This window comes from Bos mutus, chromosome 10, assembly GCF_027580195.1.
Source record: "Bos mutus isolate GX-2022 chromosome 10, NWIPB_WYAK_1.1, whole genome shotgun sequence".
Lineage (NCBI taxonomy): Eukaryota > Metazoa > Chordata > Mammalia > Artiodactyla > Bovidae > Bos > Bos mutus.
In genome coordinates this window covers 92,517,559-92,534,024 of record NC_091626.1, presented here as the reverse complement: position 1 = coordinate 92,534,024, position 16,466 = coordinate 92,517,559, and positions in this window count along the sequence as shown.

The following is a 16,466-nucleotide window of genomic DNA, read 5'->3' as shown; positions in this document are numbered from 1 at the left end:
AGGAAATGGCAACCCACTCCAGTACTCTTGCCTAGAAAATCCCATGGACAGAGGAGCCTGGTGGGCTACAGTCCATGGGGTCACAAAGAGTTGGACATGACTGAGCGACTAACACTTTCACTTTAAAAGGAAATCAAGCCTGAATATTCATTGGATGCTGAAGCTCCAATACTTTGGCCACCTCATGTGAAGAACTGACTCATTAGAAAAGACCCTAATGCTGGGAAAGATTGAAGGCAAAAGGAGAAGGGGGCATCCCAGGATGAGATGGTTAGATAGGATTGCTGACTCAATGGACATGAGTATCAGCACACTCCAGGAGATAGTGAAGGACAGCAGGGTGTGGGGTGCTATAGCCCATGAGGTCATAAAGAGTCAGACACGACTTAATGACTGAACAACAACATCCAGAAAAATATATATACAAACACTCCCAGGAAGAGTGCAACTTAAAATCCAACCTCAAAAATTGTACAATATTATTATAAGCTCAAAGTCCTAAAGACAGGAAAAAAAAGCTTCCATGAGTCAATAGGAATAAAAAACTACAGAGTTGTATTGTAAAAAATACAGATCCTAGATATGATCAAATACAGATTATACAATAAGTATGTTTAATTTTTAAAGTAATAAGAGGGTAGGCAGAAAATAGGAACTTTGATTTGGTAGGTTTGAAAAAAGAGTCAACAACTTGTATTGTCATCCCTAGATGTCTGCAAAAGACTGGTTCCAGTATCCCCTGCAGATAGCAAAATCCATGGAAGCTCAAGTCTCATATAAAATGGTGTAGAATTTGCGTATAACCTATGTACGTCTTCCTGTATCATGTCTAGATTAATTACAACACCTAATACAATGTAAATACTATGTAAATAGTTGCTGGTATACAGCAAATTTAAGTTTTGCTTTTTGGAGCTCTCTGGAATTTCTTTTTCTGAGTATTTTCAGTCCACGGTTGGTTCAATCTGCGGAGGCAAAACCTTGGATACGGGGGGTGGGGGGGCTACTATACACTGAAGAAGATAGTAATGGAAATTCAAATCAAAGGTTGATATAAACTAAAGGGATTAGATATAACTAAAGGACGGATTAGTGAACTGAAAGATGGAGCTAAAGAAATTGCCTGCAGAGCAGCAAAGAGTTGGAAACCATAAAAGAGACTTTAAGAATGACAGCACCCAGCAGGAATCCAGTCAGAGTTCCAGGAGCTCATGAAGAAAATAGGATGAAGCATAACTTGAAAATTTCATTGGGATTCGGTTGAAGATATGGTCGTAATTTTCCAAAAATGATGAATGACTCCAGTCTGCTGATTCTAGAATGCCGAGGGGTCCCGAGCATAATAAAGGACAAGAAATCTCCTGGAGAACCCCAAAGGCGAAAAAGGTTATTGTAGAAGTCTGGGTGAGGTGGAGGATTGAGGTAACAGTGAAAGTGCAGCCGTGTGGTCAGATTCAGGCCATGTTCAAGGGTTTAAGTTGGTGTCCTTTGCTCCTGGGCTAGGTTTAGGGCACGAGCAGATGTGGGAATCTGCTGACTGCTGCAGGTGGGCTTGTGATTGGTGGTGTATCAACTGAGGAAGGTCAGAGGGCTTTTGCTCCTTTTCGGGATGTGGCCCTGGCCCTGGGAATAGAGAAGGGAGAAGAGGCAGCTGGTTTTTCTCATTGTTCCTCAGGCCCAGTTGGCCCGGTTCTGCCCACAGAGTTCCCGTTCCAGTCAGTCAGTGTGAAAGGCAGTGAGCAGAGCAGAGCTGTGGGCTTTATAGCTGGAAAAGTGTTTTTTTTTCCTTCCAGTCAATGTGACTTGACGAGAGCCTGAAGCCAAGGCCTTGAGTGAAAAGGTGACATTTCTACCCAGACTCTTTTCTGAGACAGAGGGTAATTTTTGTCAGGTTCCCACCTGGCTTTTTCTGTCAGTTTCTCCTCAGGCACGATCTTAATCTTGCATTGTTCAAGCCAGTCAGTCACTGTCACTTACCCTTGTTTCAGCGAGATATTTTTTTTCAGGGCTTTCTGGTTTTCCTCAAAATCTTTTCAAGGGCAATGTGCTGTTCTAACCATGGTGGAAGGAAGTGAAAGCTTGCTTCTGAGGTCACAGCTTGGCTTGGGCATTCTAAACGGGAACCGCGGTTCTCTGGACATTTGGATTGTTCCTTATGTTACGCTTTGAATGAAAAAAGAGCCAATGATTTTGCAAAATCCTGCAATTTTTTTTTTTTTAAATTTCTAGTGACAATACCTTCCCAGCTTCTACCTCATCCTTAAGTAGATTGTCTGTCCCCTTGAAAGGTCCGGTAGTTACATTTGTAATGTCTCCATGCCCACCTCCTATTTTCCTTCTAGGATTACTTTGATTATATTCAAATTCAGCACATTGACTTTGAACCTGAATGTTTTAAAAATTAAATTTTAAATTTTATAATGGTGTTTGATTCACAGAAAAGTTGCAAAGAGAGTGTAGAGAGTTTCTACATACCTCCATGCAGTTTCCCCTATTTTTTCCATCTTACATTACTGCAGGAAATGAATATTGGTACACTACTATGAACTCAACTCCACATTATTTTGGATTTTACTAGTTTTCCCAATAACGTCCTTTATCCATTAAGGATACTATATTATATTTAATCGTCATGCCCCCTTGGCTCCTCTTGGCTCTGACAGTTTTTCAGCTCTCCTTGTTTTTGATGACCTTGACAGTTTAGAGGAGCATTAGTCAGGTATTTCATAGTGTGTTCCTCAATTTGAAATTTTCTAAATGTTTTCCTTACTATTAGTCTAGGTAATAGGTCTTTGGAGGGAGGTTTACAAAGGTAAAAGACTTTTTTGGTCTCATCATATCAAGTGCATATATCATCACATGACTTACCACTGTTGATGTTGACCTTGATCCCCTGAGATGGTTGTCTGGTTTAAGCGCTGTAAAGTTACTGTTCATACTCTGCTCTTTAGAAGGGAGTGGTTAGGTTCACCTGCTCTCAAAGAAGGGAGGAAGAGATTAGGCTGCACATCTTCAAGGGGAAGGTATTGTATGGGATCAAAATATGTGACCCTGAGCATGGCACTTTGGCCTATGAGTGATTTTGACCTGAAGGCATTTGAAATTCAACAGATGCAGAAAAAAGCCTTCCCAGGGCTTCCCTTATTTCTAAACCAAGAAACTTCAGAGAAATTAGGGCTGCCATATATTCTCTCTCCTGGGGAAATTTTATGGCCAAGAAGACTGGAAACAGGTGCCGACATAGACCTGCAAAAGCAACCCACACATAATTAAGTTACCCTGGTTTGCTACTTGTGGAAGCCTCTACTCTTTTCCTCTGTCTTGTTATTTCTCTATAAGCGTATTTTTCTTTGCCCTGATGCTATATGAGTCCCGATTCTAACCATCCTTTGAGTTACTCATCACTGAGTTTCCCCCATGTGCACACTTTCTCCATGTGTTAATACACTTCTCTTTTCTTTTGGTAATTTGTCTTTTTTCAGTCTAGTTTGTAGGATCCCAGTCCAAAAACTTAGGAGGCTAGAGAGAAAAAATGTTTTTCCTTCCTTATAGTTTCTACATAAATTATTTGCAATTCTTCTGTAAGAAAGGGTTGTCCCTTCTCCTACATTTATTTATTCTGTTCTTTATTTCTATAACTGGACCTGATTTCATCCTCCTGCCTGTTAGGCTGGATGTTTTGTTTAGCTTGCATCTCCTTTCTCAAGCCTGCTCTCCTTTGTATACTGACTCTGTCATCAATTCTGAATTTTCTCCAGACCTTACCTTGCTTGTTTTAGGGGGCAAGAGTAAGGGGACAGAGAGAGGTGGATAAAACAGAAAGCAGAGTGTCACACTGTGGGGTGAAAAGGTGTAGAGAGAGAGGAATATGGCTTAGGATAAGTGGGGCGACTGAAAATGCTGCAGTGCAGGAAATTAGAGCAAAAGGTGACTGTGAGAATATACGTTTCCAGAGAACTTGCAGACAGTGTGGAGAGAGCATCAGAATTTCCGCAGTTTAAGGTAAAAGGTGATTCTGGGAGGATTCTGGGGGCATCCAGGTGGCAGATGTCCACCAGGTGGTTACATTTAAGGATAAGAAATAGAATCATTGAGGCCTTCAAGATCAACTCATCAGGTTCCTAAAGATGAAGAATCTGTGAACCTGAGAGTTTTTGTGGATTGCCTAAGGTCAGAGTTGTTCCCAGCAGAGCTAGAATTAGAAGTGAGGCTTCCTGATTCCCCATCTAATTCGTATTCCAGGATGCTGCAGCTGTTTCCGTGCAAGCTGATTCTGATACTAATAGAGTGAGGTTTCCCATCCCCTTGGGAATTTCGAGGCTATAACAAGAAATACCCTCAATGGGATAGAAACAACTCAGAGAAGCCAAATTCCTTTTTTGGTGATTTAAATGTTAATACCTTGGCACTTCTCCAGGCAAGTGAGAGATTAGAAGGCAGCTAAGGAGCTGTGCCTCTTCTAGGAAACCCCAGTCCCTGTGTTTGGTTAAGTGACTCTTTACCGTCCTTGAAGACAGAGGCTTAAAAAAGAGATTCCTAATGGAACCCAACCATTCTTTCATCTTGTGTCAATGGCAGTATTTCTTCCCTTCTCTCTAGACCAGTAGAGGTGTCCTGTGGACTACTGTACTAGACCTACTTCTGTTAAAAATCTGGCCGCTCCTTTGGCAGCACTTAGATACTCCAGCACAGATGTAGTTTAGACAGGTGCTTGGTAAACGTTTTGTCTGTGTGCTCCTCTGTCAGAGCTCCCTGCCCTATTTTCTCAGAAATCTTAGCTGCTATTGTTTCAACACTCAGCTTCTTAAAGCCCAAACTCCAAATTGAAAACAAAACAAAGCAGTTAAAGATTGGTGATTTATTTTCCAACAAACATATGGGAATTGGGAACATCTGGGTTATTTGGTTTGAAACGTTCAGTTATCATCTGGTTTGGTGTTATGTATGCTAATTATGCTTTATTTACTTGAGAGTATTTGCCAAACCCAGCTCAGTGTCAGGCTGTGGCTGAAAGGAAGCTGCCAATCAACTAAATGTGGCAATGACCTTGGGTCTAGCAGCTCATAAAAAGAGTATTTGTAAAGAATTGAAAAATAAAAAGATGATGAAAACTGCCCATTTTTCTATTATCAGTTACAGTCACTGTTCATTTTAGTAATATTTTCATCTTATCATCTTTTCACTATATGTGATCTTAAAATATGGTTCTTAAAATAAGAAATATAGCTTTCTTATCCATGTTTTGTTTCCTCATATGACAAATCAGCACTTTTATATTAATAAAATACTAAAATACTATTTTGATTACTGTATCATATAGCTGCTCCATAATCTATGTAATTGATTTTCTACCACTGGATATTATTTAGATGGTTTCTAATATTTGGCTATATAAATAGCTTTTTGCCTTAAATATTTTCTGGATTTGGAATATTTTATTGGTAGTTACACAGAATTGTAATTGGCTATGACTTTTAGAAAGGTTTCAGTTGGCTAGATCTTAAAGATTCATCTCTTCCAAATTTTCCTCATGAGGCCAAAATCAATACCTGAGTTATGATAGTGATTCTCAAGCTGTTTATCATTAGAAAATTTAAAAATACCCATGTACTTCATCTTTTAAGCTACTTTTTTTCTGCCCAAAAGTAAGGTTGTCATGTACTAAGTGATTTCTACTGATTTGCCAGTAAAGGCTTATATAATGAAGTAGAGTCTTCATTCCCTGCCTTCTCTCAAATGACTAAGATGGGCCAGACAACTCAGAAGCAGAGTTTGGGTCCATCAGCTTGAACTATATGTTTTCTTGGTGTTATTAGATTGCCAAGAGATCCAGACAGGGTGGTAAGTGGGAGTGGGGAGTTGGAGCTAAATTCCTGTAGGGGAAGGAAAGTTTAAGGTAGGGGAATTAGGTATATTGTCATGCCAAAAGGGCAGGAGATCAGTGGTAGCTGCAAAATTTCTCCTAGAAAATGAGTAAACCAGAAGGACATTTTGTATTTCAATTAAAAAGAAGTTCAGAGGTAGGGCAGTTATAGGATTATACAGTGGATCACTGGTGTCACTTGGGATGCAGGCTCTTTCTACCTTCTTACTCTACCAAAACCAGGATGCTGACTTTGTCTTCATGCTCGTCTACTCAGGGTCACAAGATGGCATCACATACTTATCCAAAGGAGTCCCAAAGCTTCCAAAGACATCCACAAGCAGAAAAAAAAAAAAAAAAAAAGACTTTTTTTTTTATCATAGAGAAAGATATTTTCTAGATGATCCTATCTGATCTGTCCTTAGATGCCAATGAATAGAACTGGATCTTGAGCCAATGACTGGCATGATAGACTGAGGCCAATTGGAGTTCAGTCTCTGGGGAAGGGGAAAGGGCCCATCTTTTCTGAACACTTTATTGCCCATTACCCACACAAAAGTAGGGTTCTTTTAGCAAAGATAGAAGGGTGGATTTGTTAGGGATATCTCAAACAGCATCTATTGCAGCCAGCATCTTGGGTGATGGAGGAGTTCCAGGGATTTATTTATTTTGTTTTATATAAAAATAAACATTTCTTTTTAAAATTTTGAATTTATTCTTTCTTGGGGTAATTTGTATGTATGAAAGGGGGAAGGTGATTAAAATTACAAGAAGCTTACGTTCTTTCTTTCCCTGGTGGCTCAGTGGTAAAGAATCTACCTGCAACACAGGAGACACAGGTTCGATCCCTGGGTTACGGAGATCCTCTGGAGGAGGGCATGGCAACCCACTCCAGTGTTCTTGCCTGGAGAATCCTCATGGACAGAGGAGCCTGGTGGGCTACAGTCCATGGGGTCACAAAGAGTCAGACACGACTGAAGCAACGGAGCACATGCACACAGGAGTTCTTTCAAAGCCATTCCATAGCTCCTCCATAGAAAGATGAGGAAACACGCGCAACACTCAAAAGTAGATTGAGTGACACAGGAGAGGAGTAGACTGAAGCAAAATAAAGAGGTTTGGGGTTATTTCTGTGAGCAGTATTGGGAACTCTGAAAAGTGAAAAATGAAAATGAAAGTTGCTTAGTCCTGTACAACTATTTGCGACCTCATGGACTATATACACCATGGAATTCTTCAGGCCAGAATACTGGAGTGGGTAGCCTTTCCCTTCTCCAGGGAATCTTCCCAACCCAGGGATCGAACCCTGGTCTCCTACATTGCAGGCGGATTCTTTACCAGCTGAGCCACCAGGGAAGCCTATTGGGAACTCTATGACTTATCAAAAGGGCTATCTTCTGAAGTATGCTGTCACATTAGACTGATATAAACGTTCAGAGTCGGGACAGCCAGTAAACAACAAATAAGAGTGAGGAAGAGCAGTTCAGTTTTATCAGGTTGTTTGAAATATTGGAACTAGTTGATGGAATCCTAGGAGTTTGAGACCTCAGTCATGAAAATCATAGACTTCTAGTTCTCTTGGCTTCACACCCGCTGAATAACTAGAAAGGCTTTCACGCTCACGTGGCAGCTTATGAAATTGGGTTGACTATAGCGGGATGCTTCCATTTGTCCTTTGAGAGTACATATCATCTCTTGCAAGCTTGCCCTGATTTTCAATTGGGCGATTAGTTCCTTTTCTGTGGAACCTCTTAGCTCCTTGTGCTCACCGCTGAGGTTACTCTTATCACTCATGTTACTAATAGCCTGCAGTCTGAGGCAAGGAACACATGGTGGTTACTATAGGAATAATGGGGATTGAATTAACAAGTGAATGAAATTAAATTAAGGAAAGAATGAATTAAATAAACAACAGCATGAAAAATAATCCCCTTTGTTCTTTCAGAAGAGTCGTTCGAATGATTAGAGTAGATTTTAAAAATAAACATATGCAATATATTTTCTTCAACATTCTTCTTTCATTTCTTGTAAACTTATTTAAATAAATCCTTTATTTCTATTGCAGTAGAAACTTCACCCAGCATTGACATTAACAGCTAAATATTCAAAAAAAAATTAAACGGACAGATTGTGTTATCAGATTTGTGCCCTGAAACCAACTATCCCCTGCCTCTTCTGTGTAGTTATAAAGACCTAAATACTTTTGCATAGAGCTTGTTTACTCAATCTGTATGCTAATAAAGATGGAAGTCTGGAATTTGACCTTTCTTGTTTAAGCACATTTTATTGAAATATGTTTGGAAAAATCCAGTAATCTGAATAATGAGTAAGATAGTTTTTGAATTTGAATTACTAACAAAAAACTCCCCCAAACCTCAAAGAAGATTGTGTTTGATCTATTAGACACTCCCAGAATCCTAGCTAATTTTTAATACTGTTATTACAGTTTATGTCTTTATAGTCCATATAATAGCATATTTATGCCAAGAATATATATTTATGCCAATAATGGGGCTTCCCCTCATAGCTCAGTTGATAAAGAATCTGCCTGCAATGCAGGAGACCCCTGTTCAATTCCTGGGTTGGGAAGAGCTATAGGCTACCCACTCCAGTATTCTTGGGCTTCCCTTGTGGCTCAGCTGGTAAGGAATCCACCTGCAATGCAGGAGACCTGGGTTTGATCCCTGGGTTGGGAAGATCCCCTGGAGGGGAGAAAGGCTACCCACTCCAGTATTCTGGCCTGGAGAATTCCATGGACTGCATGGGTCACAGAGTCAAACATGACTGAGCGACTTTCACTTTACTTCAAGATGCCAAGAATGGAATCGGATGGCTAAAAAAAGATATGAGTATAGCCAGTGTTGTGGGTTTTATTCTTGGTAAAATTTTCATAAAATAAATATTGTTATTGCTACATAAGAGAACCTTTCAATACAGAACCGTCATCTTGGAGAAAGCACTAGCCAAGGAGTCATAAAAGTTAATATTGAGTCCTGGCTTTACCTCAGCTCATACATTCATTCTTTCTGAGCCTGTTTCTTTCTCATGAAGCTAAAGATAATGCTATGGGTCTTACCTGTTTCATTTGTGGTTCTGATGATGAGGACTTCAAAGGATTTCAAAGACTTTATAAATTTTCTAAGGATTATAATTACTGGTCACAGGAACTGGAGAAAGAGTATTTATTATCAAGGGGGGAAAAATATCTCTGATAGGTCAATGAAATCATATTGATGCATGAGGACAGTGCTTACCTTTTTTATAAGCAATAATCATTGATTACATGTAGTATATTTATTAGCTCGGCTTAACTGATATTTCCTTTGTGACCTGATCAGAGGAAATGTGAAATTAAGCAGTCAACTAGGAAGAAACGATCCAAACTTTGCTATACATTTAAGAAATAGTGAGGAAAATAAAACCTAGAGGTATAAAGAGAAAGTGTAAGGATGGGAAAGAAATCTATTTTCTATTAAACAGTGCACACAATCTCTTTGAAGTGTATGGGTCTGGGAAGGGGAAGGAGGAAGCCAAAGGAAACAGAAATAAGAGCGTGCTGGCTTTTGATGGCTAAGGATGAAGTAGAGCTATTTAATCTCCAGATTGCCCTCACACTGTGCACCTATTGTGTTGTGGTTGAACTCTAACAGGCAGTTCTGTTGTGCCTGTTAATTTCAGCACAGTGTGAATTGCCCCTTACTTAAAGGGAATAGTTAGTTCAATTGATGCACATTTCACTGAATCCACAAATCAATAAGCCACGTGGAAAGGAGTAAAGTGTGAATCTTCCTGCAGGGTCTCCTGATAGGAGAGACAAAGAATGGCAATAAGATCTGAAATCCCCAACTGGGAGTTAAGCCTGCTTTCACTTGTCTGGCTTAGCAGATGACGTCAATTGACTACGGCTTATGAATGTTATCTCTATAACCCTCTTCTGTGGGCCTCAGGCTCTTCCAGCTGGGTGTCTAAGGGCTGGCGTACAGTTTCATCTCATATCTTGAGAATAAGTAGAATATGTTTTTTAGCTTATGGTGAAGCTGAGCAGTGGGTCAGGAGTTAGTGGAAGCAATCTCACGGCAGGTACCGAAATAGGAAGTAGTCAGCTGGGTAAGACAGAAGATCATGGAGTATGGCTATCTTTGGGCATGGTCCAAACCACAGACAAAAAACAGTCTGTTTCAAGTCACGGGGCACAGAGCTGGGCTGGGGTTGAGAGGCAGGATTCCAGGAATGGGAGCCAAGGCAGTAGTCCACTTTATCAGCTGGACCTCTTGATTGAAAGCAGCAGAAACTTATGCTGGCTATCTAGATGAAAAAGAGGATTTATTATAAGGTGACTGGGGATTTGGAAAATTGCTTGGAGGTTGGAGAACCTGACTTTGCATAAAAGCAAGATTATTCACCAAAAAGTCAATTCCCAGTGGCTTAAAGATCAAAATGTGAAAGGTAAAACTATAAAGCATTTTAGAAGATAGTGTGGGAATATATCTTCATGAAGTCATAGTTGGGAAGGATTTTCTTACAAGAACCAAGAAACTCTATCCATAAAGGAAGAGACTGCTTTTTTCCTCCCCCCACTGCATTAAAATTAAGAACTCTGTCCACCAAAAGACACCTTAAAAAGAGTGTAAAGGCAGACTACAGAGTAGGACCACATGTCTAGAGCTAAAATATGTAAAGAGAGTCTACAAATATGAAATATGGGAGAAGGACATCTCAGTATAGATTTGTACGTGGAACTTGAATGAGGATTTAACAAAAGATAAAATTAAAGTGACTGATAAGTGAATGAAAAGGTGCTCAGCCTCATTGGAAATAAGGAGAATGCAAAGTAAAACCACACTGAGGAATCATTACAGACTCACCAGATGGTCAAACATTGAAAAATCAGACAATAACAGTGGAGGTGAGGATGTAGAATAAGAAAGCTTTCTTTGACTTTGTTGTTGTTTAATCACTAAGTCGTGTCCGACTTAGGCTTCTCTGTCCATGGAATTTCCCAGGCAAGAATACTGGAGTGGGTTGCCATTTCCTTCTCCAGGGGATCTTTGTGACCCAGGGATTGAACCCACATCTCTTGCATTGGCAGGCAGATTCTTTACTGCTGAGCCACCAGGGAAGCCTTTTCTTCCATTGCAGAAGCATAAATTGGTGCAGGCACTATGGTAAACTCTCTGTCATCATCTTCTCAAAATTGAGTGCAAGTACACCAACAGGCTTCCCTGGTGGCTCAGATGGTAAAGAGTCTGCCTATAATGCAGGAGACCTGGGTTCGATCCCTGGGTCGGAAAGATCCCCTGGAGAAGGAAATGGCAACCCACTCCAGTACTCTTGCCTGGAGAATCCCAGGGACAGAGGAGCCTGATGGGCCACAGTCCATGGGGTCACAAAGAGTCAGACATGACTGAAGCGACTTAGCATATGCAGCATGCAAACACACACACACACACATCCAACAGCTACCCAGCAATTCCACTTTGAGATGATCATCTGCAATAGAATGAACTTATGGTTAGGGGCTTCCCTGGTGGCTCAGAGGTTAAAGCGTCTGCCTCCAATGAGGGAGACCCGGGTTCGATCCCTGGGTTGGGAAGATCCCCTGGAGAGGGAAATGGTAACCCACTCCAATATTCTTGCCTGGAGAATCCCATGGATGGAGAAGCCTGGTAGGCTACAGTCCACCGGGTTGCAAAGAGTCGGACACGACTGAGCGACTTCACTATTCACTATAGTTAGTTAGTTCAGTTGCTCAGTCTTGTCTGACTCTTTGCAACCCCATGAATCGCAGCACGCCAGGCCTCCCTGTCCATCACCAACTCGCAGAGTTCACTCAAACTCATGTTCATCGAGTTGGTGATGCCATCCAGCCATCTCATCCTGTCATCCCCTTCTCCTTTTGCCCCCAATCCCTCCCAGCATCAGAGTCTTTTCCAATGAGTCAACTCTTCACATGAGGTGGCCAAAGTATTGGAGTTTCAGCTTTAGCATCAGTCCTTCCAATGATCACCTAGGACTGATTCCTTTAGAATGCACTGGTTGGATCTCCTTGCAGTCCAAGGGACACTCTCAAGAGTCTTCTCCAACACCACAGTTCAAAAGCATCAATTCTTTGGTGCTCAGCTTTCTTCATAGTCCAACTGTCACATCCATACATGAACACTGGAAAAACCATAGCCTTGACTTATAATTAACTTATAAATAACATCACAGCAACAAAAATGAATAAATTATATATACACACAGCAGCATAAAATATCTCATATCCTGTACAAAGTTCCAAAACCGGCACAGAGATGAAACTTAGTTGTTTAGAATTTCTAGGTGTTAGAATTATTAAAAAACAAACAAACAAGAAAATAGTGATCACAAAAATTGGAGTGTAGTAATTTCCAGGAGAGAGGGCGAGGTTTATGAGTGGGGAAAGGTTTGTGAAGATAGGGGTCCAGGTGCTGGCAGGGTTTGCAGATGCAAATGAGGACAAGTCACCAGGCATAACACAGACCATTGCTCTTGGAGTTGGGTTCAGAGACACAGGCTGACAGTATCAATGACACATGGGCAGGACCCTGGGACACACACACGTATCGGCAGAGATAAGACTCTAGGAGGAATATTGTAACCCTTGGGTTTTGGGGCTTTTTAATTTCCAATGACAGAACCTTGGCTCTAGCCCTTCACTGCCAGCTTAGTCTCCATGTTGGAAAGAGCACCATGCCTTCATATACAGGGGCTGGTGTCTGAGTCTGGGAGTGTAGCTCTGTGACAAGCAAATGATAAGACTTGCAACATCAGAAATTATTCTCTCCTGAGATAGTCACAAGACCGTGATCCAAGTCTTCTGTCGACCCAGATTGATTGACTTTACACCAGTGTAGCCCATTGCTGTGGTGCTATCTATGCGGGAAACAAATTGTTTTCTGAGACCCACTTACAGGAGAATTAGTCTTGGGCAAGATTAATTCCTACATCTGTCATTAATTTCCCTACCTGTTGGTGAGGTTGCATACTTGTCTGTGTTATAATTGTTTGTCAAATCTGATACATATGCTATATACTTTCCCTTATATGTGTCATCTTTCATCATAAAAGAAGAGAAAGAAAAAAATACTGGAATGAGGAAGAGTTTGGAGACTGGGGCAAGGACCATAGGCAGGACTCCAAGGCAAGCACAGCCCAGGTCTCAGGCTGCTGCAACACACCCTTGTATCATTCAGTCTCAACCCCAATCCAAGGACAGATTAGCTTTATTACCTTGAGGGAGTGATAGCCACCAAACACACTAGCAGGCAGGCTATGCCTGAGATTGTAGAACAGAGAGGTTCAGAGACCAAATTAAGACGTTCAAATAACATGATTTACTAAATCAAATTAAGGCACACTGAGAAACGAGAGGAAAGAGCTGGAGTAAGTTAGGTATAAGCTATCTAGTACACACAGAATGGAAAGGCCATACAACTGAAATCTCAGGACATGCAGCATTTGTAGTCTCCATCTCTCTATGCCACATCAGTCTCTGCTCCAGAGGTGTGGTTATGAGGACCAAAAGTTAGGTTTGAGCAGAGAAGCCCACAGATGGGTGATGCTCTGGCTCAATGACACTTGCTGTACTGCAGACACACAGGGACCAGGACAACTAGCTGTAGCTGGAGCTTGCTGAGTAACCTGAAGGGAAGCCATGGGTTGGTTTGTACCTTTTGGACAGAGAAGATGGGAGGGCAGAATTAGTACCACCAATGGATGATGAATAAAATCCTTGAATATAGTTAGGGCATCCTGAATATTTCGTGCCTCCAGTATATTTAGTCACGTCTGTGTTTAATAACCAGGTGCTTCATGGATATTCAGCATCTGTTGGTCTTTTCACTCCTGTTTCACACACACATACTGTTCTGACTAGTTTTTCATCTTCTGCTTATAATACCTCATCAGCTCTATCTATGTCCCAGAAACTTTTTTGCTTCCTAGTTACCTATACTGAAAACACCTGAAAAGAGTGCCTGTGTTTTATAAACTACATACGTTTTTCTCTGGTAGCATTGAACATTTTCAAAAGCAGATGCATGTTTCATATGTGGTTGGCTGAGGCTAACTCATTCAGCCATCTCACTGATTATTCTGGAATAGCAATAAAATGATAATGCCTCTTTTGGTTCTAAGGTCAGAGATAAATGCCACTTCCCACCGAGGATACTTACAAAGAAGGATTTTCTCATAAAAGAGATCAGGATATGAGTAGGAAGGAGGAGACTGGAGAGTCAGTTAGTCAGTCAGTTCAGTCACTCAGTCGTGTCCGACTCTTTGCAACCCCATGAATCGCAGCACGCCAGGCCTCCCTGTCCATCACCAACTCCCGGAGTTCACTCAGACTCACGTCCATTGAGTCAGTGATGCCATCCAGCTATCTCATCCTCTGTTGTCCCCTTCTCCTCCTGCCCCCAATCCCTCCCAGCATCAGAGTCTTTTCCAATAAGTCAACTCTTCGCATGAGGTGGCCAAAGTACTGGAGTTTCAGCTTTAGCATCATTCCTTCCAAAGAAATCCCAGGGCTGATCTCCTTCAGAATGGATTGGTTGGATCTCCTTGCAGTCCAAGGGACTCTCAAGAGTCTTCTCCAACACCACAGTTCCAAAGCATCAATTCTTCGGCTCTCAGCCTTCTTCACAGTCCAACTCTCACATCCATACATGACCACTGGAAAAACCATAGCCTTGACTAGACGGACCTTTGTTGGCAAAGTAATATCTCTGCTTTTGAATATGCTATCTAGGTCGGTCATAACTTTCCTTCCAAGGAGTAAGCATCTTTTAATTTCATGGCTGCAGTCACCATCTGTAGTGATTTTGGAGCCCAGAAAAATAAAGTCTGATACTCTTTCCACCATTTCCCCATCTATTTCCCATGAAGTGGTGGGACCAGATGCCATGATCTTCGTTTTCTGAATGTTGCATTTTAAGCCAACTTTTTCACTCTCCTCTTTTACTTTCATCAAGAGGCTTTTTAGTTCCTCTTCACTTTCTGCCATAAGGGTGGTGTCATCTGCATATCTGAGGTTATTGATATTTGTCCCAGCAATCTTGATTCCAGCTTGTGCTTCTTCCAGCCCAGCATTTCTTATGATGTACTCTGCATATAAGTTAAATAAGCAGGGTGACAATATACAGCCTTGACGTACTCCTTTTCCTATTTGGAACCAGTAGCTCAGATGGTAAGGAATCTGCCTGCAGTTCTGGAGACCCAGGTTCAATCCCTGGGTGGGGAAGATCCCCTGGAGAAGGGAATGCTACTCACACCAGTATTCTTGCCTGGAGAGTTCCATAGACAGAGGAGCCTGGTGGGCTATACAGTTCATGGGGTGGCAAAGAGTCAGATATGTCTAACACTTTCACTTTTTGAATTTTATATATAAAAGGGATATTAGTAAGGAGGTAGGAATTGGGAGTAAAGTTTAAAAAGCTTAGTTGTTGGAATTGAGACATGACATCTGTTTTGGTTAAGTAGGAGAACTGGATTTCATCTGAATCCAGGCATAATGGCTCGTATATTTAAGAAACTCTTTCCTTAGGTCGGAAGAGCTATGTGACAGCTACTTTGAAGTTTGGGCTGAGCTTCCAGATAGTGATTATCTCCAAGTAAGGAGAGTTCAAGAAATGCAGTAGCTATGATTAGTCTGGTTCTGAGAATGTCTCTCAGATTTTCTGAAGTCCTTGCCAGGTAGGAATTTCTGTGTTTCCACTGGTAATTGTTATAGAAACTCCTTAGTGTAAAGTACAACTGTTTCTAGCCATCATTCCTCTGGACTGTTACTTAGATAATAGACAATCACTCTCTCTCTGTCTCCCTCCCTCTGTATATCTCCTTCTTTTCATAGGCAAGAATACACAGACACACACACTCATTCTTAAAAAAAAAAAAAAAAACCAACAACAAAAAGACTATGCTAGAACTATATTTCAATAGTAAGGTGACTTGCTGGCCAGAATCTGTCTTTACATGATGCCTGAGGTTCCAGGCAATTTAGTCTACTTCAATAGTGTAGAGAATCTCTTGGGTCCCTCAGCCAACCATCCCAAGATAGTCATCTTGGGAAGTTATTTTGAGCACTATACCAAACTTGGGTGCCACCCAAGATTGGACAAATGTTTGAGGAAGTTGTTCACAGCCCTTTACTACTCTTGCTAATTAGGATATCTTCCATTTAAACCCCAGTCACGGTGCAGAAACACTCTTCCAAGGGGCCCTGGCCCTCATCCTACCCCTGATGACGCAGCACAAATGATGGAACTGTCCTCTGTAAGCAGAGCCGATCGCACACCTGCTCTGTACGTAGTGTCTGAACTATGATGTAGAAGACCTATCGAACGCCTGACTTTGGTCTTCCTATGTTCCTTACGCAAGGCACAATGGAATTAAGACCCTGGGAACAGCTCTTTAGAAAAAGGTAAAATATATACAATTTTTAAAGAATGAACATGCATTAAGGACTTAATTTTACTCATCTGTGAGGTGACAAGGATCAGAATATGTCATCCCCAAATATGCCACTTTGGCATTAGGATTACTTTGAGCTAAAAGCAATTGAGAATCCACAGAGGCAGGAAGAGCT